General features: G+C 42.6%; 1 protein-coding gene across 1 annotated transcript in view; it reads left to right on the plus strand.

Moving 5' to 3' along the window:
* FAM189A1 (family with sequence similarity 189 member A1) overlaps nucleotides 1-23,762 on the plus strand; it is a 495,321-nt gene that overhangs the window by 332,074 nt on the left and 139,485 nt on the right. The gene's annotated exons all lie outside the window — the stretch shown is intronic.

Here is a 23,762-nt window from a genome sequence, read left to right on the forward strand (position 1 = left end):
ACTTCCCTGATGATTGGAGACTTCAAGCATTTCTGCCTGTGCTATTTTTTTAAATTTCCTGGTGTAGCTGTGGGATGTGCATTACCACCAAGCACCTTTTATAGACAGGAAAACCGAGATATGGAGAAGTAATGGCTTGTTTTGAACCCTGTGAGCCCTGGTCTGGAACCTGCGCTCAGAGTCTGCCACTGCGTCCCTGAGAAAGCGAGCGAGGTGGCTTCATGGCGTGGAAACTAATTACAGGGGCAGTGACAATGGTACTGCAACACGTGAGGTGGCCTTGGTATCACAAGAGCTGAAACTATTTAAAAAGGAATTGCTCTGACGGCTATCATTACCACTACATCCAAATTAACAACTTCTCTCTCTGTCTTTTTTCTGTCGTAATACATTCACTTACAGGGGAGGCAAAACGTCACCTCTACACCCCTCAGCGTTTCGTCTGGGTCTGCCACTTAGAATGACATGAGATAATTGGATGGGAAAAGGCACAGGAATGTTCTATGTTTTATGTGACCTGAGAGCCCTCATAAGGAAATGAAGACCCAAAGAAGTCGCAAAACCCAAATGTTTTTACACTAAGATAGTGTAAAAACTGTAACTGTGGGCAGACAGCCTCAGTGGGGAGGCTGACGGCAGCTGAGGGTCATTTTAACAGGGTCTCTTGGCTGTGACTCCCATGTAAGGAGTTTTTCTTTCCTCCTGATACAGGGTTGGGGGGCATCTTTCATTGTAAGAGTTTTTATCCCCTGTGTTTAGGGAGAACAGGGGAGATTAGAATGTCCTTGCTGCAGCCGCTGTTCTCCAGGTGTCTTTAGCTGAAGGTGGTAGGTAAGAGCTGCATGTGTGGGCCTGGGTGATCTGAATTCCTTCACAATCATTGTGCCAGGTTCCTAAGTCCCTAAGTGCCAGGTTCCACTGCAGGCAAATGTGTGCGTGGGTCATTCACTCCCTCCAGTGACCCACAGGAGAGCTCTGATCCCTACCGCACTGGAGAAGGAACCAGGGGTCAGAGGAGAGGAGGTGACCACTGGGGTCACCCAGCCCATGAGGGGAGGCAGCTGGATTCAGGGCAGGTCCCTGCTGTTCCCAGGTCAGGTCTCCATGTGACACTGCCCTGAGCTCTCTGCTTTGCCTGGTCCTGTGACCTGTCATCACCAGTAGGGAAAGTGCCAGAACAAGTCACCACACTTTCAAATGGGCCTGGAGAGAGTCTGAATTCCTGCTAAGGATAATATAAGTCAGTGTATATGGAAGAAGTAATCTCTAGACAGGAATCTTGGGAAAATTTACTTAATTTTAAATTTTTGTGTCCCAGAAAAATCATAGAAATATATAAAAATATTATTACTTATTAGTTGACATTATAACCCAACATATTATTTTTTCTTCTAAAATAAAAAAGAACTAGTTAATAGAGATCTTAGTCATCATGGGCTATCCTGACAAAATAACAGATTGTACACAACAAAAATTTATTTTCTCATCATTTTGGAGTCTGGAAGGTCCAAGGTCACGGGGTGACAAGGTCTGGCTCAGGCGAGGGGCCTTTTCCTGACTTGCAGATGACTGTCCTTACATGGCCTTTCCTGGCAAGGTAGTAGCGGGCTGGGAGGAGGAGAGGGAATATCTTTCTTCTTCTTCTAAGCAGTGGTTCTCAACCTTCCTAATGCCTCCTCATGCCACGACCCTTTAATACAGTTCCTCATGTTGTGATGACTCCCAACCATAAAATTATTTTCGTTGCTACTTCATAACTGTCATTTTGCTACTGTTATGAATCGTAATGTAAATATCTGATATACAGGATGTATTTTCATTCTTACAGAGGGGTCGTGACCCACAGGTTGAGAAGCACTGGAAGGCCTTGGATCAGGGCCCCCACCCTTTCAGCCTCTTCTAACCTTAATTACTTCCTAAAGGCCCTGTCTCCTAATACGGTCATGTTGGGGTTAGGGTTTCAACACCTGAATATGGTGCTGGTTTATGGGTGGGGGTAAGGAGGGGCACAATTTAGTCCATAGGAACAGAGAAGTTATTTTTTCTCTAAGTCAAATTTCTCCCTTTTTTGCTATGTTTATTTACATATTTCATGCAAATCTGTTGCCATTGGATTATAAACACTAGTGGGAAGGATCTGCGTCTAAATGCCTGATCTGCAGGCCATGGCCAGCAAGTTCTCAGTCCTTCAGTGTCAGGGGGAGGGTAGTCAAACTAGGTAATGGAAGAACAAGGATCTTTAGATTATTTGAACATTCCGGTTGACTTTAAGTGTTTTATATGTTAGTTGAAAAATAACATATGACCAATTTTTAAAACTAGGCTATTCGATTTTTCATGTTCTCTGCTCAGGCTATTATCACGTGTCTGCAGGGCAGTAGATAGGATGGAGTGCCCTGTATGATTTTAGTAGAGAGATACATTTGAAATTAGTGTTCTAATTTACTTACAGAAAGCTAGTGAGAAATACTGCTTTGAACAGTTGGGTTCTTGGCAAACGGTGTTAAAACTAAAAACAAACATTTGCTGATTTTTTTTTTCTTGTAGGTCCTAGGGCTGTTGATATAACTTGCTCTTAAAACAAGAAAAATGGGAGACAAGTGTAAAAAAATACAAAATATGAGACAAGTATTAAAAAACTAGTACAGTGTGATTAGGGAAAAAGCCTGTCTTTTTAGAAATGTGCTGAATTCTGAAAGTTAATTAAAATTAAGACGTTGCATGCACCCAGCCCCAGGGAATGGGCTCCCTTCCAAGCTGCCTGGGGCCCTGGGGCACTTGGGGCACTAAATTTGTTATCTGTAGTTTTCCCATCAGGAGGAAAAGCATACCTTTGTCTTCTCTATGAATGTAACTATTTTGTGGTCCTCAAGGCTTCTAGACGTAAGAGATTGTCCTTTCCTTAATATTCAAGCACACTGCCTGGTGCCCCAGAGCCTCTCATTTGGGAGACCCATTATGCTCAGAGTTCTCCCTGCCCCAAGGAGGCCAGTGCCACATTCTGGAGATCTTCCTCGCTACCCTGGCTCCAGTTTCCTGCTGGACACTCAGGCTCCCCTGAGCCCTGGGGCTCCCACAGATGGCCTGTGCCTGCCTCCTTGCCCCAGGCTGGCACCACTTTCCATCCCATCAACAACCATCCACAGAGGTGCCACGACACTGCCTGAGAGTCCTGGCACATTTCCTGGGGCCTGAGGCTATCATATTCCAAAATCCAACAGCTGATCTTACCTGACCTCATGGCAGCATTTGAAATATGCAGTCCACGTGGTGTCTATTCAGTGAAGCCTCACACCCCTCCCTTCCACTAAGCTGCCCCCCAGCTGACCTCCCTAAGGGGGGTGCTCCAGGGCAATTCCTAAGTCTTCCTTTCTGTCCATACACATTCTTCCTCAGGTGATTCCAGCCAGACCCATGACTTTAATTTGAACACTAGCTCTAGGTCAACTTCGAGGTGGAGCTCAGACTCATGTGTTCAGTAACCATCATCATCTCCACGTGGGGGTGGGGTGGGTGTCTCAAACTTAACACACCCAAAGGGGAATTCTGGATCCCACACCCAAGGCTGTGCCTCCTCCCTCCTGCATCTGTCACCTGCCATCTCCTGGAACTAGAAACTCTAGCAGGAAATTTTAATAAAAAATTTATCTTTGCCTTTGATAAGTCATTTATTCATGCATGCAGCCTGTATTTAGTGAGCATCTCCTAACTGTCAGCACTGTTCTGAGCATTTGAAGTACATCAGTGAGCAAATCAGATCAGGAGGACCTCTGACCTCATGAGCTGATATTGGGGTGAAGGTTATAAAGCAGTGATTTTCAACTCGTACGCTGTGAAAAAATTTAGAGGCCATTAATTAAATTATTTTCAAAAGAAGCTCAAAGCACAGTAAGTATATTCTTTTTTTTTTACTCTTTTTAAAAAAAATCAACATAATTTATGTATACTGTGGAAGTCTAACCATAGGTTCCAGTGTGCTGTGAGATTAGAAAAGCTTGAAAAACACTGGTGTGTAGTATAAGATGAGAATGGTAATGTGCGTCAGAAGGTGGAGTGTGGTACAGGTGGCAGAGGAGGCACTGGGAAAGGTGGTCTTTTTAAACAGGATGGCCACAGCAGAAGTCACTAAGCAGGTGACACTGAGCCCAGTGAGGCAGTGAGGAGTTGGTGTGTGTGTGTCTCTCCCAGGCAGGGGAAATAGTCAGTTCAAAGGCCCTGAGTGTGTTGGCAACTCCAGGAACAACCCAGAGACCCTGTGCCTGATGGAGGGGAGAACGGGGGAAATCAGAGATGGGGCCCTAGGGGAGGGGAGGCCAAGAGAAACTGCAGGGCCATCTACATCATTCTGAGGACTTGCCCTTTCCTCTCGTGTGTGACGGGGAACCACTGGAAGCTATTAAACAGAGAGGGTCACTGCCTGACAAGTTTTAAAGGCCCACTAGGGCTGCTTGATTAAGAGTAGCCTGCAGGGAGGCCTGGAAGGAGAGAGACCATGACGGTGTCCTGGTAGATTTTAGTGTGTTGGCTTGGCTGGGCTGTGGGATCCCTCTCTGCAGTCAACATCAGTTTGGGGGAGTCTGTCATCCCAGAGAAGCACTGCGTATTTCTGTGCGTCAGTGACATCGATCACGAAAACAAATAGTAACTTGCTCAGAACACATAATACAGAGGTAAAAAAATGGAAACCACTGCACACAAACACAAACTAAATGAGGACAGAGAGTGATGTTAAAAATGGACCCGTTCTGCAGGTGCCGAGAGCCCCATATGCCAAGTGGCAGGCACGACTCCGCAGCCCCTGCGAGGGAGAGTCATGTGGGTCCCAGAGTGTCTGGGAGGGTTGGGGCGGAGTGGCTGTGAGATGGCACTGAGCAGCAGCAGGCCTCTGAGTCTGCTCGGACTCCTCCCGGGTCACTGGGACCAGCCTCAGCTCGTGTACCAAGTCAGATTCCCAGCAGACGGCCAGCACCAGTATAGGCAATTCCTAACACGATGCCAGTCTCTATTACTGTGACATTTGGAAATAAATGTTGTGTTATTGATTTGGAGAATAAATCATTTGTAAACAAATAAGTGGGGAACATTTCAAGATAGAACGTTCCAAAACTGACAAGCCTTACAAATTGTGAAGGATACCAAAACTGTTGTTCTTTCTTATGGGAAGAAAACATCTTATTTGCACCAACCTGCTTTTTCTATTTTCTGTGAAATGTTTTAAATGGTTGGCAGAAAAGAAAATGGGCTGTAATTATTTTTGGCAAGTAGGATAGGGTTATAAATATGGCCGTTTTGAAGCTATTGTGAGACTCCTTTCTCCATTAATTTCTCATTCATCTGAAAATCTAATATGAAATACTCTAGCTGTTAATGGACTTAAACTTTATCAACTTTTAGGAGAGTTAATTTTTATTTGCCTGCAGCCTGCCAAGGATATTGCTGTGGTCTGAGTGAACTGCATATTTCTTTAAAACCCTGGAATCTGCACCTTCCTGAATTACCGCATTGCTCAACCTTTGAAAAGTCCATGAATGGGGTCTTTGCATATCAAATCTAAGATGAGAAGATGAATGAACAACTTGGACTCATGATAAACCTAATAGGCGTGTTTTTGTCTTGGTAATCAGATACATTTTTTAAAACTGCTTTTTTCATAACAGGTTTTGTTTTTCCACATTTTTAATGTGATCTTATGGGGAAAAAAGTTCCCTCCAAACCCTGCCAGCTCAGGTATTTGCAATGTGCGGACTGTGAAAATGGGCCAGATCTGAGCAGACCTCAGAGATGAGGAGCAGCACAGGGAGAATGGGCATAGGTCTGAAGCTGTAATCTGCAGCATGAAGCGAAGATCCCAGGCTCCTCCAGTGGGCAGCTGCAACAACACACCTTCCACTGGGTAATTTATAAACAATAGAAACTTACTGCTCACAAGTTTGGAGGCTGGGCAGAGCAAAAGGCCAACAGATTCAGTGACTAATGAGGGCTCCCTGCTTTGTAGGTGGCCCTGCCTTGCTGTGTCCTCACCAGGTGGAAAGAACAAGGAAATTCCCTCTAGCCTCTTTGATAAGGGCACTAATCCCATTCATGGGGCTGGGGCCCTCACAACTCAATCACTTCCCAAAGGCCCTGCCTACTAATACTACCACATTGGGCATTAAGTTTCAACATGGTAATTTAGGGGGGCACAAACATTCAGACCCTAGGACCAGGATTTCTAAAACGCTGCTCCCATCAGGTCATTCCTTGGGAGTCATCATTGAATTGACAGTCACCCCTGAGTCAAAGGCAACATGTGCAGACACAGGGTGTAATGTAAAACTTACAAGTTTTAAAACTTTATCCATTAGCTAAGAGTTTTTTTCTGTCAATTCTACTATTATTGTAAATTACGGTAAAATTACAGAAAAGCAGAAGGTGTAGACAACAAAGTAGTCTGGTTATTTGAAATTTTTATTGCTAAAAACCTTAAGAACATATGTAAAAGTATTTTTACCTTAGTAGATAGAAACTACTGAATGTTATTTAGTCCTTATTTGAGAAATGAAGACCTCTCACTGTTTCAAAGAAGTCCCTGGAAGATAGCAATGTTTTTCTTGAATTCTGTTAAATAATTTTTATAACAATTATTACTTTAGTAGCAAGAACTACAAATAAAGCCTCCTTTAAATAGCCCATAATCTCACCATCATAAAACTCCTATTGATACATTAAGACAAATATATAAGTGTATGGTTAGAAAATTCAAACTGTGTGGAAAAACATTAAGTAGAAAATAAGACTTCTTTCCCACCTGTATTCCAATTTTCTCCCCAAAATTTGCACTATGAATGATATTTTTAGACTCCTTCCAGAAAACATCAATGATTGTATATGTACACATATTTATTTCATTTATTCATTTATTTTTGAGACAGAGTCTTACTCTGTTGCCCCAGGATAGAGTGCCATGATGTCATAACTCATGGCAACCTCAAACTCCTGGGCTTAAGTGATCCTCCTGCCTCAGCCTCCTGAGTAGGTGGTACTACAGTCACTTGACACCATGCCCAGCTATTTTTTCCCTATTTTTAGTAGAGATGGAGGGCCTCACTCTTGCTCAGGCTGGACTTGAACTCCTGAGCTCAAGCAGTCCACCTCCTTTGGCCTCCCAGAATGCTTGCACTATAAGCATGAGCTACTGCACCACCAACACATCTTTATTTTTTAAATGGAAGCAAAGGAGGTATTCTAAAGACTGGATTCTGTATGCTGCTTCTTTCTTAAAATAAATCTTGGTAATTGTTCATGCCTCAGTCTTCCTAACAGTGGCATTTAGTCCACCTTAGCTCTTAACCCAGTCATTCCCTCCCATTGTGATACCATGTCTCATGTCCATGCATCCATGTAGGCATGTATCCATTCATTCATCCACTTACTCATCCATCCATCTGCCCATCCATCCATCCATCCATCCGTCCATCCATCCACTTATCCATCCGTTCGTCCGTCCGTCCGTCCATCTGCCCATCCATCCATCCATCCACCCACCCATCCATCCATCCCTCTGTCCATCCATCCATCTACTCATCCATCTGTCCATCCATCCATCTATCTGTCCACCTGTCCATCTGTCCATCCATCCATCCATCCATCCATCTATCCATCTGTCCATCCATCCATTTACCTATCCATCCATTCACCCACCCATCCTCCTACCCTCCTTATCCATTCATCCACCCACTTACCTAGCCATCCATCCACCCACCCCACCCATCTATCCATCCACTCATCTGCCCACCTATCCATCTGGTCAACATACAATTTTTGAGTGCTGTACTATATGCCAGATTGTAGACTAGGTTATGAGAATATAGCAATGAATAAAATATACCATTCTTCATGAGGCTTACATTCTGGTGAGGAAAGACAAAATATAAAAGTATAGTTACATCAGTTAATTATATCGTGTCCTAGAAGTTGACAAATAAATCTAGAAAAGGAACTAGAGAGTGTCAGAGGTCCCAGGTGGAGATTTGGTTTTTATAGGGAGGCCTGAAAGGCGACTTGAGAAAGGTGAGTGTCCAAGCCAGGTGAACGTCTGGGCTGCGAGGACCCCAGTAGCAGGGAGCTGAGTATAAAGGGCTGCCTGGGGAGAGCTAAAGGAGCAGCCAAGAAGCCAGTGTGGCAGCAGCCAAGTGAGCCAGAGGGTGAGTGGCAGGTGAGAGGTGATGCTGAAGAGGCAGCAGGTGACCTTGGTCACCAAGTCCTCCCAGCAAAGGCCCCAGACATGTTGGAGCAGACCCCAGCCTTCCTCATGGTGCCCTGAGGATTCCTGACCTACTGACCACAGGAGCACAAGAAAGTGGTCTTTAGCTTATGGGCTTGGACAAGTTAATGTACCAGTAAATTGGAGCCCAAACCCCCATTCTAAATTGCTGAGAGTTTTTTTTATCATGAATACTTGTTCGATGCCATTATATAGTTTTCTTCATCTGTTTACTGATCATAAAACACTTTTTCAAACCAAGCTTCCTGGATCCAACCCTCCTGGTCACGATGTGTTATCCTGTTTAGGTATCTCTAGTTTACTTCCATGAGCATTACATCTCTTCTTTCTTTTTAATTTTCAAGTCGTGTTTGTTAAAGTTTTGTTGAAGATTTTTGCATTTATGTTCGTGAGACAGATGGGCCTATAAATTTTCTTTATCATATTATCTTGTCAGAGTTTGAAACTATAGTTATTCTGCCTTTAGAAAACAGTGGATGGGAGGCACCTGTGCCTCAAAGGAGTAGGGCACTAGCCCCATATACCAGAGGTGCCAGGTTCAAACCCAGCCATGGCCAACAACAACCAAAAAAAAAAAAATAGAAAACACAGTGGACAGGGCAGCACCCGTGGCTCAGTGTGGCTTGAGTGCTGATATATACCGCTGATATATACACCCCCATATACCGAGAGTGGCGGGTTTGAACCCGGCCCCAACCAAACTGCAACAAAAAATAACCATGCATTGTGGCAGGTGCCTGTAATCCCAGCTACTTGGGAGCCTGAGGTAAGAGAATCGCCTAAGCCCAAGTATGGGGTTGCTGTGAGCTGTGACGCTATAGCACTCTACTGAGGGTGATAAAATGAGACTCTGTCTCTAAAAAAAAAAAAAAAAACACAGTGGGGAATAGTTCTACTTTTGCTGTTGTCTGGAAGTGTCCATGTAAACTTGACATTATTTTTTTCTTAAAACGTTCAGTACATTGGCAGCACCCGTAGCTCAGTGGGTAGGGCACCAGCCACATACACTGAGGCTGGCGGGTTCGAACCTGGCCGAGGCCAGTTAAGACAACTGCAACAGCAACAACAAAAATAGCTGGGCATTGTGGTGGGGGCCTGTAGTCCCAGCTACATGGGAGGCTAAGGCAAGAAAATAGTGTAAGCCCAAGAGTTTGAGGTTGCTGTGAGCTGTGATGCGACAGTACTCTAATGAGGGCAACAGCTTGAGACTCTGTCTTAAATAAACAAAAAAACAAAAAACAAACAAACAGATAAACAAGAAAATGTTCAGTACAATTTACTGTTGAAGTCATCTGGGCCTGAGATTTTATTTCAGAGATGTTGTTTGATTAATTGAAATTAATTCACTTTCCTACTTACAGTTTATTCAAATTTGGTATTTCTTGTGCCAGCTTTGGTAAGTTGCGTTCTTTCTAATTTCTGTAGGCACTTAAGTGGAATGTCCTTTCCATTTCCGATAATACTTACGGCACTCTGGTTTGCTTTATTCATCAGTCTTAAACATAGATTTACCAGTTTTATTATTAGCAATGAACTATCATTTGCCTTTACTCATCCTTTTTATTGTATATTAAAATTTTATTTCATTACATTCTGTTCTTACCATCTCTATTATTTTTCTCTTCTCTTTTATGGAGATATAATTTGCAGGTCTTTTTCTAAATTCCTGAGATGAGAGCTTAGGTCATTGATTTTGCAGCTTTACTTTTTCTCCAACAAATGCTCTCAAGGTTATAAATTCCTTCTAAACATAGCTTTATCTGTACTCCATTAGTTTTGAGATGATCATTCCACTCAAATTATTCTGTATTGTTGGTTGTGGTTTCTTCTTTGATTCATAGATCATTTAAAAGTATATTACTTAATTTCCAAACATAGATTTTCTAATGTCTTTTTGTTATGTAACTCAGGCTTAATTATAACATTGTCAGAAGCCATGCCCTTTCTGTTGGGTCCCTTTGATGTTTGTTGACGCTTGCTCTCTGGCCCTCTCTGTGGTCAGCTTTTATAAACGCTCCTATGTTTAAGGACAATGTACATTAAGCTGCTGCATTCTTTTACTGTTTCATCACTAAATCTGCATCCCAGGGCACTACAATATAGTCTCATTAATTGGAAAAACAAAAGTCCTTTTATCTCTTTTAATCTCCATCCCTCCTTTTTTCCTATAGTCTATCTATTAAAGAATCCTGGGCATTTCCCCTGTAGTCTCTGTATGGATCCACCCACCCATTATCGACTTCTGGTGCAGTTCAGCAATGTTCCTGTGTCTTATGTATTTCCCATAAATAAGCAATGAGATGTAGAAGTTTGATTAGACTCCAGTTCTTTTTCTGTGGGGCTCTGTTCATTCATAAAAAGTCTGCTTGCCTCTTTCTGTGATGTAAGCAACTCTTAGTGTACGATGCCTAGATTCATTGATATGTTGAAGATTGCTAAATATTCTCCCATTTCTTCATCATTAATTTGTTTGATGGTTTCATACTGAGGTTGATTATACTTGATTTTCAGGTATTCACCAGTCTTTGAGAGAATACATTGGTTCTCTATCATTCTCTGGAAGTGGTCTATTAGTTTTTCATAAAGATCATCGATTGCAAGTTAATACTCATCGATGGAAACACATTTACTATGTTCTACTATCCACAAGTGTTATTTGCTACAACGCTCACATTGATCTAATGTTGGCCAGTGAACGTTTACCATTTGTGTTTTGTCATTGTCTCTTTGGACTTTTTGGTTATCTGAAACTTGTGCTCTAGAGAATTCATCTATTAAGTTTTGATTGTATGCTGGACATTTTCAATGCGATGCTTCTTCAGAGAATGTTGAATTTTGTGCAGGGAGTCACGTAATTTATTGGTGGACCAGCTTGATGCTTCTGAGGTTGCTGTTAAGATTTATTATGATGAGTCCATAGCAGGGTTGGCAGACTTACTATAAAGGACCAGGGTTTGTAGGTCACATACAGTTTCTGTTTAATATATTTCTTCCCTTAAATGTAAAAGTCAGCTCCCACTGTCCCAGCTCGGCAGGGTAGGAGCAGCAGTGCCAGGCAGCAGCTTCTTGAAGGCTCTCAGTGCTCTGCCTGCTGCCAAGATACCAAAGAGGAAGGTCAGTTCTGCCCAAGGCGCAGGGAAGAAAGAGGTGAGCATTGTCAGCTGAACCTGCTCCTGCAAAAGTGGAGATGAAGTCAGAAAAGGCAACAGCAAGGGATAAATCATCAAACAGAAAAGTGCAATCAAAAAGGAGAAGGGAGCACAGAGCAAGCAGGCCCCAATGGCTACCCAAGAAACTAAAGATTCACCTTCAGAAAATGGGGAAACTAAAACCGAGGCAAGATCAGCTGTTGAGGAAGCAGGAGAGAAAGACGCCAAGTCTGATTAATATCATATGTCTCCCTTCTTGTACAATCCAGAGGAATATTTTTATCAACTATTTTGTAAATGCAGGCTTTTTAGTAACTCTAGAAACATTTATTTTTATTTTTTTTAGAGACAGAGTCTCACTGTATTGCCCTTGGTAGAGTATTGTGGTGTCACAGCTTACAGCAACCTCCTACTTCTGGGCTTAGGTGATTGTCTTGCCTCCGCCTCCCAAGTAGCTAGGACTACAGGCGCCTGCCACAACACCTGGCTATTCTTTTGTTGCAGTTTGGCCGGGGCCAGGTTTGAACCCGCCACCCTCAGTGTATGGGGCCGGCGCCCTACCCTCTGAGCCACAGGCACCACCCTCATGTTGTTTTTTAGTAGAATTGTTTCCTAAAGAAAACCACTCCCATGATCGTGGCTCTCCGTGTCAGAGTTGTGTACACTCTGTAACAACTTTGGTTGTGGTGCTCCTGTTTTCCTGATAACTCTGTCACTGTGCTGTGAAGGACTGAAACTTTGAGTATGTACCATATATGGTAATAAATTGTGAATTGCTGGGACTTATGTAAATAGCTTATCAACATTTTATTGGTACTTGATATCCTCTTAAGGAAAATTTGCCTCCAAATTTTAATCTGGAAAGTCACTGGAATAACTGTTCAAAAAAGAATTACAATAACTGGCTTTTTAGATTTTGGGTACGTATGTTAAGAATTGTGTACAAATTGAAATGTCTATACTGATGCTTGATGCAACCAATAGAATCTCAACTACCAAAAAAAAAAAAATAGGTCAAAGTCATTTTTGGCTCATAGGCTATATAGTAACAGGCTGGCAGGCCAGATTTGACACATATGTGATGGTTTACCAATCCATGGTCCAGAGTAACTCTTTCTCTAGAGCTGAGGTAACCTGCTCTTGAGGCATGGCTGTTTCTAGAAACTTCTGATTTGACCAATCTTGTACTAATGGATGCTTTATTGTTTTAAGCCATTCAGTTTATGGTAGTTTGTTATAACATCCCTAGGAAATAAATACATATTCCAATCCAGTTGTTATTTTAATTAGAATTACTAGATTTACACTGAGAATAGACATCTTTATAATATTCAGTATCTATACCTAGTATTTCATTTTTTTTAAATTGTATTTTATGATTGTCTATGTAGTATCAGTTTTAATTTTCCTATTGGTTTATAATATTTCTTGTTAATTATAGGACTGTTATCTTACAGTTTTGTAACTATTTTTAAAAGATTTTTTTTTCCTAGTACATGCCGAATGGATTTTGTTTGTTTAAATAGGTATCATCCTGCTTTTTGTAGCGTTCACATGCTTGCCATTCTGGAACATCATCCTTAACATTTGTCTTTCTCTCAACCCTATAACCCAAACTGAATCCAGTTGTTTCTCATCACCTCCACCGCTACCCTGCTGGTCTCAGCTGCTGTCATCTCTTATCTGAGTTCCCTTCTCTATTAAGCAAGGGTCTCTAGAGAAACAGAATCAGCAGGGTGTGTAAATATACCTGGATAGAGATTATTTTCAGGAATTGACTCCTAGGATTGCGAAGACTTTAGCAAAATCTGCAGGGTATTATGTCCAAAGTCTGCAGAGTGGGCCGGCAGGCTGGAGACCCAGGGCAGAGTTGTGATTTGCATCCAAACACCATCAGCTGGCGAATTCCTCCTTGCTCATAGGAGGTCATTCTTTGTTCTTTTGAGGCCTTCAACTGATGGTGTAAAGCCCATCCACCCACATAAGGATAAGGTCTTTTGTTTGTTTTGCAACAGAGTCTCACTTTCTTGCCCCCAGTAGAGTGCTATGGTGTCATAGCTCACAGCAACCTTAAACTCTTGGGCTCAAGCCATTCTCTTGCTTCAACCTCCCGGGTAGCTGCAACGACAGGTGCTACCCCCAATGACTGACTGCTTTTAGTGATGGGGTCTCACTCTTGCTCAAGCTGGTCTCATGATCCACGAGATCCACCCAGCTCAGACTCCCAGAGTTCTGGGATGACAGGTATGAGCCACCACACCTGGCCTACGGATAAGGTTTAAAAATCTTTATACAGTAATGCTCCCCTTACCCTTGGTCTCACTTTAGACAGTTCTAGTTACCCATAGTAAACCACTGTCTGAAAGTATTAAATAAAACAATTCCAGAAATAAGGAAGTCATGAACTCATGTAAATGACACACAGTTCTGAGTAGCATGATGGAATTTTGCGTTACCCTGTTTCCTCCCTTCCTGGATGTGACTCACCCATCCCGGTGTCCATCATCTCCACACAGTCTGTATTCCCCACCTGTTGTTCACTTAGTAGCTATCTTGGTTCTCAGATCAACTGTCACATTATTGCAGTGCTTGTGTTCAAGTAAACATTATTTTACTTAATAATGGCTCCAAAGCATAAGAATGGTGATGCTGGCATATTGTTTTAATTGTTCTAGTTCATTATTAATTTTTTAATCCCTTACTATGTCTGATTTATCAATTAAAACTTTCTATCATAGGTAGAAACTAATACCCCGTACATATAGGTAAGAACTGCCGGATAGGGTGTATGTTTGTATTTATTTTTTAGATAGAGTCTCAAGCTGTCATCCTGGGGAGAGTGCCATGGCATCATAGCTCACAGCAACCCCTAACTCTTGGGCTCAAGTGATCCTCTTGCCTCAGTTTTTCTATTTTTAGTAGAGATGGGGTCTTGCTTTGGCTCAGGCTGGTCTCAAACTCAGGAGCTCAAGTATCCCCTCAACCTGGGCCTCCCAGAGTGCTGGGATCACAGGCATGAGCCACTGTGCCTGGCCTTGCTGTATTTGGTTTGGTGCTATCAGAGGCTTCAGGTGTGCACTGGGGGTCTTGGAATGCATCCCCTGAGGATAAGGGGGAACAGCTGTACTCCTGCTCAGTTTCATGTCTGATTCTGTGGTTCCAGCGCCCTTGACTCAGTAGAGTATGGCTGTCAATTGAAGGATGGCTCCCTGGGAACAACCCAGTGTGAGGAGGCGGCAAGTAGGGCAGCGGTGCAGGCCTCTGTTGCTTTGGGACCTCCCTTGTCCCCCTGTCCCTGATAACATCACCTTAATACTTTCAGGGAGGTAACATCTCAGATGAGGCAGAGTCTTGGGTAGACGCTTCATGATCTGCTGCAGAAGCCAGATAAGTGCATTGACAGAGTCCTGTTCCGATTTACAAGGTTTTTTCATTGTTCTCGGAGTGAAGTCCAATTTGAGGACCTTGATGAATTAGCCCATCACCCTCTCTTCTCCCTCCTGGTGGTCTGGCTCCGGTGACCTTCCCTTAGTGCCTGGGGCATGCACAGCCTCCTCTGAACTGGTGACCACACAGCCCCAGGCCCATAGCAGGAGGGTGGCCGGCCAGGAGCCCACAGTGGAGAAGGAGAGCTCCCCACAGGTTCCTGGACTCAGGACTTTCCTTCCGAAGATGAGAAATCGTCCCTGAGACACCTCTGCCCTGTGCCTCTAGAATGTGAATTGTTTTTTTGGGCAACTATAAAGAAGATACACATTTGATCTCCTGTGGAAAAAAGGCATAATGTTTTTCTTCAACCACTTTGTTCAAAGGAACCATTTTCAGAAAGTCACAGCATTTTAATATAATTTGGAACTTTTAGTTCAAAGATTCTAAGGTTTTCAAAGATTTGGCCCATCTTGTTTATATGTTCTGTTTGGTTTCCCAGGTAACAAAATAATGGAAAGTGATTCTGCACCTAGGGAACATGATGTGAATGTCTCCTCATTTGCTGACCAAACCTTTCAAGGACAATGGACTCAGTCGCTGCAGCAGAAGAGATGTGTGTCTGTCTGGTTTCCCCACCACAGGGTGTCCAGCACAGGAGGGCTGCAGCCCCACCAGAACAGGCAGCAGAGTCCCTCCTGTGATTGGTTCTGTGCCTGGGCCTCCTCCCGCTGTGATTGGTTCCGTGCCTGGGCCTCCTCCTGCTCTCTGGCTCAGCACAGTCACCCTCTGTTAGGAGGGCGTGGGCTGTGGTTGAAGGTAAAGTTGATTCCTTCTGGGCTGTGGCCACTACATGGCATCTGTGCCCACACACCACATGCTGCTTTGAACCTCGAGAACCAATGGGGCAATGTGCTCTTCCCTCCCCGTGTCCTCATTCCAAACCCCTGATCCTCACTCTCTGGGCTCTGGCTGTCTGTATCTGCCCTGAGGTCCCCTTGTGTGAGTTGCGCCACCAGAAGGCTCTGAGTGCCTGATGCAGGGGTCAGAGGCCCTTGCTGTCTACCCTAGGATGCAAGATTCCCTGGTGAAGGTACTGGGGGTGGAGGCCAGGCTGTAGGGAGCATTGGGATCACAGGCCATGCACTTCTTTCCTAGAAACCTCCCACTCCCGATATCCACACAGTGACTGCAGGAACCTTCTTTGAGGACAGCATGGAAGCCCTGACTTCTCTGAAGGTTTGGAGTTGGCGCGAGGGGGTGTCACACTCGGTTTCTTAATTGACAGCGTAGCCACAGCTTTCCTGCTTTCCTGTGTGTGAAACAGCCATGCTGCAGGGATAGGCGCAGCCAAGGATGAGGTGCTCGCCCAGCAGCTGAGCACCGGCTCTCAGGCCTGCCTGCACCCCCCAGCTCTGCTTAGGCCCCGGGGAAGACCCTTCTTTGGATTCTGAGAGTCAGTGAAATCCCCGTTATGCTTACGGTAGTGTGAGTTGTGTTTCTGTCACTTACAACCTAAAGACCTGTCTACCTGGTACTCTGTTCACGTGGACTTTCTGCCACCCTCAGCAGTTTTTGACCCTCTGAGGATTTAAGTCCAGAAAAGGCATCATGATAAGCAGTGGTTATTGGGCCATGAACCAAACATACTGATCTGCCTTTTTGTGACACTGTCTTTGACACGTGGCCACTGGGATAGGTTCTGTGCGACTCAGCACTGCAGCGGAGGATGCAGCATTGTGTTTTAACAGGAGGTGGGACTGAGAGGCTGTACCTCATGGTTTTTTTGTCTTGCTTGTCATGGCCAATATATTCGATCTGCATCTGGCATTGTTTATGATTGTGTTTGGGAGAGTTTATAAGGGTAGAAAAGAATCAACGATGGCGTCATTCCTCCCCCTTGTCCTTTTTAAACCAAAGCTACAAACATTTCTCTCCATGATTTGATTGTACAGTTTTGTGTTCTGTGAAATATATTAAAATTCACATATGAAATTAGAACAGAAGCCATAGGTCACAGTCAGTAGTCAAAGTGGCAAAATTACATGAAATTCCAGATCTCAGGTGGGTATTTGTGGGTTATACAGATGTTCTTCTTGTTAAAGGTGGCGAAATGGGATGTAACCGTCTCCGTCCTTCAAACCACTATACTTCTTAGGAGGTTTGTGAGTTTGCTTTGCCCAGGGTCAGCTACAGGCGAGGCAACAGGCATCGGAAATGCTGAGTCCATCAGGTGGAGGGGGAAGTGATGACTTGCTGGAAGGAAGGGACCAGGTGGAGCATGGTAAGGAGCTAGTGATGACCACCGAGGTCCAGTGAGCTGTGGGAAAATCCTTCTGGGTGGGTACTCATGATGAACAGCTGGCCAAGGACAGGTGTCACTCAAGCTAGTATGATGTTCATGAAATATAAGAATACATCTTCGTGACTTTCAAAAAAGAATTCCTGCCTTTCTGACCTGCAGGCTTTAGCTATCTGGGCAAGCCATTTCCCAGGTAAGAGCTAAGTATCTCTTCCCCAGAGAGGAAGGCAGACCCCAGCCTGTGGTGTGGAGCACATGGCCAGTGATTGAGACCCTGGTTTCACGAGGTAACATCTGAGCCCACCAGGTAATATATCCCTAGTCTACAGCTGTTAGTTTAGGAAGCTTTGGCGTTCCTTTTAGCTGCAAAGAGTATAAAACCCAATTCACGAAAGCCTAAAAAACGTAGCATGTCATAATAAGTTCAGAGATGGGTGGTCCCAGGGTTCCTTGGTTTGGAAGCCTGACAAAGGCAAGGACCCAGATTCCAGCCCTCTGCCCTGCCAGTTCCAGTGTGTGGATGTGTGGCTCAGCTGTGCTCAGTCATAAGACAACTGCCACCGCTTGAGGTAACACGTGTATGTGCAGCTGCAAAATGTCCACTTCCAAAGGAAAGTTTTCCTTCTTTTTTGCCTCTTTTTAAGAGCAGATGTCCCCCCCATATCCCTTGCAATCATTGGCCAGAATTGGGTCACATGTTTACTCGTAAACCAGTTACTTGTTATTTAACTTTTATTTAATGAGCTGTGCCGTTTATTTGTAAATTTAGAAAATATCATTCTCAACTAAGATTAAACAAGTAAAAATGTGAAGGCGTATTCAATGGCAGCGAGCTGGGTGGAGTTTCTACAGTCACATCTAATAATCACACTTAGGCACAGAGGGGAAGCATGAGAGATGTGTCCACGTGAATTACTATGTGATATTTCCCAGTCCACAGCTTTTAAATGTCCATAATAATAACCAAATCAAAGTAGGTGATTTTCTTATAGGTAAATGTGAAAGGAGAAGGAAGGTATCAGCGCTATGAGCCGTGTAGATAATTACGAACAGTGGAGCAGCTCAAGAAAGTTTCATGGGCACCTTTTACATGACTGGTTGGATCCTAGGGGGCACTTAGTTTGCTTTTCCCACCACTTCTCGCAGACTTGTGGGATTAGTACAACCTTTTCCTGTTTTAAGTCCTGCTTCTCGAGAAAGAAAGATACCTTGTTTTATCCAGCCAGATTAGCAGATGGTGTCGCCCGCTTCGAGAGGCAGGAAACCAGCGGAACACCAAGCTCTTTCCTTTTCCCTGTGTTTAGGGTTGCCCTTCTCACAGATGTTCCCTGGCTGCAGGAACATCTGATCCTTACACTTCATCTTTTGTGCCTAAGTGTGATTATTAGGTGTAGCTGTACAGAGGGCAGGCAGCCGGCCCCACTGCCTTCTCTTCCCCAGAGGAATGTTGGAGGGTAGGGTCGGAATTTAGCTTGCCTTACCTTCCCAGTGGAGGTGCTGACGTGTCTGTCATTTCACATCTTTGTATTTTAAGGTTGCCGGGTTTCCCCCATGAAGTTATAGGATCTGTTCTGTCTCCCCCAGGCCTTCATTGCATCTCCTTCTGTTTAATCAAGATTAAGCATGTTTCTGTTGGGCACAATGTAAGGGGATATGACACACCTCCTGAGTGCAGGACACTGCAACAAGGACTTTACCTAACAAATGCACACATTGTCACCTAATCATTTGTGCCTGCATATTAATCTGAAAGAAAAAAGAAAGAAAAAAGACCAAGTAAGCGTGTCTATTCCCTGGCATGCCATTCTTCCTTATTTTCTCTGTCCGTGGCTTTTGACAGCTCCACATAGCAATCAAAACATCTCAAGCAAACTCAAGGAAAGCAGCTGGGGAGAAAAGAGAAGTTTCCTTTAACACTGGTTTCCCCTGGGCTCCCCTTTCAGCGAGTCAAGGACTTTTGTAACAAATGGCTTGGTCAGCTTCTCTGTTTGGCGGTGGTGTCCTGTATGCTGTACACGATTTACAGGTTTTCAGGAAATTTGAGTAGAGCAAGGTCTTTTAATGCTCCAAAACAAGTGAATATAGACTTTTTTCTTTCTTTCTTTCTTTTTCTTCGTTTTTTGAGACAGAGTCTCACTATGTTGCCCTCGGTAGAGTGCTGTGGCGTCACAGCTCACAGCAACTTCAAATTCTTGGGCTTAAGCAATTCTCTTGTCTCAGCCTCCCAAGTGGCTGGGACTACAGGTGCCCACCACAGTGCCTGGCTATTTTTTATTGCAGTTGTCGTTGTTGTTTAGCTGGCCTGAGCTGGGGTTTGAACCCACCAGCCTCGGTGTATGTGGCTGACACTGTAACCACCGTGCTACGGGCACCGAGCCTTAAATGTTTTTTTTTTCTTTTTTTAAATTGGGGGTACTTCTAGATCATATATACACATGTCACTAGGCTGCAGTTTTCACTGTAAATTGCAAATACATTAAAATGAAAATGTGAGAATTCTGGTTGAGCACAGGCCTTGCTCATTTAAAAATGTTTTCATCCTAAGAAATGCAATTACCACATTTCTACAACACCTTTATTTTTTGTCCAGGAAAGCAAGAGAAAGACTGGGTAAAAAAACTGAATTACCCATATATGTAGGATAAGAGGTATGTGACTGACCCCCTCCAGGTAGAAAGATTCTTATGTTAAAAATTTATGAAAGTATTTTTTCTGAGCAGCATTAAATTCACTTGTCTACATTAATTTTAAAAAATGATTATTATTGCTATTACTGTTGTTTTATAGAAAGATTATCCTTTCTGTCCAGTGGGCAGCTTCTAGAAGGTGCATTGGGAAATCTGGTCAGATGAGTCTACTGAAGGAACCCTGCGGTCAGGGAGGGTCCACCTCACCTGAGTCAGCCGTACGTTGCTAGTTGTTACTGTTTCATGATCTTTATATATTTCTTGTATAACCTTACGACTCTCAGTTGTCATTTAGGAAACTGTGGGGGTGAAATTCAGTTTTAATAAAGAGGTGAATGGCATCAAGGTGAGACCATGTGACTGTCTGGGACAGGTGAGCAGCCCATGTGAACGTTGGTGTGTGTGTGTGGGGAAGTTGCTTAATCCACTGTGTGTGAATAGGTTTTTTATTATTAAATCATAACGGTGTACATGAATCCATATATGCGGTACAATGTGCTTGTTTTATATACAATTTGGAGTGCTTACATCAAACTGGTTAACATAGCCTTTGCCTCACTTTCTTGATTATTGTGGTAAGACATTTATACTCTATAGTTAATAGATTTGACATGTACCCTTGGAAAATGCACCATAGGTGTGTTTGTTTTTTTTTTAACTGCAGTAGGCCTTGCCTTTGGTCCAGTGCTGTATGGATGGAATTCAAAAATTGCCTATAAAATAAGATTAGTCCTAAATCACATATTGTAAGCATATCTACACATACTTTTGCAGACATTATTTTAAATTTCTGTGAATATCCTGGGTTTTCAAAGTATTGAGTGAATACTGAGTTTACATTTTGCACTATGAAACAGTTTTTACAAGTTGATATATTTTAATACGGTGGATTTTTTTTAGCTAACAGGTGCTTGTGGGAACACTTTTTTAAAATTTCAGATGAATATGAGGGTACAAACGATTAGATTCTGATGTTTACGTTTCTTATGTAAGTTGTCTATTGTAGTTGTTCCCTTCACCCAGGAGGTGTGTCATGTGCCCTTACACTGTGCCCATTAGGTAAGAGCACACCAATCCCCTCCCTCATCCCCTCTCCCCACAACTTGAATTAAGTTGAGTTTTTCTCTTGTAATGGGCATGTAGTTCTTCATCTACTGGCTTCATGTTAGTATTGAATATATTGGATACTTGCTTTCCATTCTTATGATACTTTATTAAGGAGAATGTTCTTCACCTCTATCCAGGTTAATACAAAAGATGTAAAGTCTCCATCCTTTTTAATGGTGAATAGTACTCCATGGTATACATACACCCATATACCACAGTTTATTAATCCATTCATGGCTTAATGGGCACTTGAGTGGATTCTACATTTTGGTGATAGTAGAGTCAGCCATGATAAACAATCTGGTGTAAATGTCTTTATGATAAAATGACTTTTTTTCTTCTGGGTAATGGGATTGCAGGATCAAATGGAAGGTCTACAAATGCCTAGCAATGGGATTTCAGGATCAAATGGAAGGTCTCCTTTTAGGACCATGAATGTTTAAGGATCCATCCATCCTTTGAGGACTCTCCATGGAACACTCAGTCTTGAAAGCACCTGATCACAATGCCTGCACAGTTGACTTTGTGACCTAGCTTTGATTTTGCTCTTACCTCAAGGGTATGCTGGGGCTAGAGTTGTTTTCCCCCAAACCCTACCTGTGTCTGCTGGCTCTATTCCTAGAAACCAGAAGGCAGAAGAAGCAATCAGGGCCGCAGTTATTTTTCTACACTATTAAAGTTTCAGTCTCACAGAGTAGTGTTAAAGGGAGACCTCTGTTTGTTCTAGAATTTACAAAGTTCTCTCAGTTAAGGTAAAAGAGCCAAGTTAGGAAAATCATTATTTTACCAGCAGATATTCTGGGAAACTCAAGACGCTTCAGATACTGAGATCTAAGAAATAAGGAACTAGGCGTTAAGAAGTGTTACTTTAAGGATGGGCTGTTTTTTTCCCCAACGTGTATCTATGACTTTTAATTTCAAGTTCTTTCATATAATAATAGTATTTAACAACAGAAAGGGGTTGCCCAATTCAACCCTACCTTTCTGCAGATAAGGGCCGAGACCTGACCAGTTAAATACTTTCTTCTAGGATCTAGAGGAAGTTGGTGGCAGAGTAGTGATGTAACTGCTTTCCTTACCATACTGTGTATTTTAAAGATGTTCATTGGTTGCCTAAAATATAAACAAATACGCTTCCTGATAGTGACCAAAATCACTGTTTTGACAGTAGACTCTCTTCCATTGTAGTTTAACTTTTATATTAAAAATTCTTTTTTTGTGTTTTTTTTTGGTTCCTGGAAGTCTGGGCACACTAACTGCTTTCATTTGAGGGTCTCATTCTGCTTAAATCATCTTTTTCTGTTTCATGTCATTAAATTTAGTAGAGATTTTAAGCTTGGCCTTCAAGTTCTTCTATTTTTTTTTAAACAGGTTTGTTGAGGCATAATTAGTATGGTATGAAGTACATCTGCTTATACGATTTAATGTGCTCTAACTTAATTACAGTTATGCAATCATCTAATTTTATGACATTTTCATCAGCCCCCCCCAAAGAAATCTGACATCCTTTAGCAGTCACTCCCCTTTCTCACTTCCCCCCGGCCCTAGGCAAGCACAAATCTATTTCCCATCTCTGTAAATTTGCCTACTCTGGACATTTCATGTGAGAAGTGCCTAGTACTTGGTCTTTTGTGAGTAGGTTCTTTCACTTAGCATAATCAACTGTAGCATGTATCATACTTCATTACTTGCCACAGCTGAAACATGCTTCATTTTGGGAGACCTTTCTATTCATATCATATACCCATTTTTAAAACTGGATGCTTGTTTTCTTATTATTCTATTGTTAAGAGTTGTTTATAATATATTCTAAGTCCCTTCTCTGATAACATGATTTTCAAATGTTTTCTCTAAGAATGCATGGATTGTCTCTTCACTTTCTTGGGAGTGTCCTCTGGTACAAAAAAGTTTTTAATTTTGATGTTTCAGTGTTCTCATTTATCGGTTGTGCTTTTGGTCTGATATATGAAAGATCATTGCTTAACCAAGGTCATGAAGATTTACTCCTGGGCTTCTAAGAGTTCCATAGGTTTAGCTCTAACATTCAGGCCTGTGATTCATTTTGAGTTGATACTGTGTATGGTGTGAGGTCCAGGTTCACATTCATTCTTTTATATGCAGACATCTAGTTATCCCAGAACTATATGTTATTACCCCATTGAATTACCTTGGCCTCTTTTCTGAAAACTGGTATATCATATATGTATGATTGTATTTCTGGGCTCTAAATTCTAATCCATTGCTATACACACACACACACACACACACACACACACACATATGTTTGCTGGGGCTACCATATCACACCCTGGGTGGCTTAAACAATCAAAATTTATTTTCAGTTTATTTTCAAACTGAAACCTACAAGTCTGTGATTAAGGAGCTGGAATATTAGGTTTCTCCTAGGGGTTCTCTCTGGCCTTGCAGATGACTGACTTCTCCTGTCCTCGGCTGGCCTTTACTCTGTGCAGGGACACCTGTGGTTATTTCCTTCCTCTTTTTACAAAAATACCAGTCATATTGGTTTAGGGCCTTACCCTAAAGGCCTCATTTTAACTTAATCTATTTCCATACCTTATCTCCAAATACAGTAACATTCTGTGGTACTAGAGTTTGGGGATTTAAACATATGAAGGAGGGGGGAGTTCAGCCCATCACTCTTTCTCTGCCTTGACTACTGCAGAGTTGTGGTAAATTTTGAAATCAGGAAGTGTGATTACTATAATTTTGTTATTTTTCAGAATGATTTTGCCTATTCTGGGTTCCTTACATTTCCATATGAATTCTAGGATCAGTTTGTCAATTCCTATAAACAAAACAAAACAAAA

This window comes from Otolemur garnettii, unplaced genomic scaffold (genome assembly GCF_000181295.1).
Source record: "Otolemur garnettii isolate 467f Iridium unplaced genomic scaffold, OtoGar3 scaffold00194, whole genome shotgun sequence".
Classification (NCBI taxonomy): domain Eukaryota; kingdom Metazoa; phylum Chordata; class Mammalia; order Primates; family Galagidae; genus Otolemur; species Otolemur garnettii.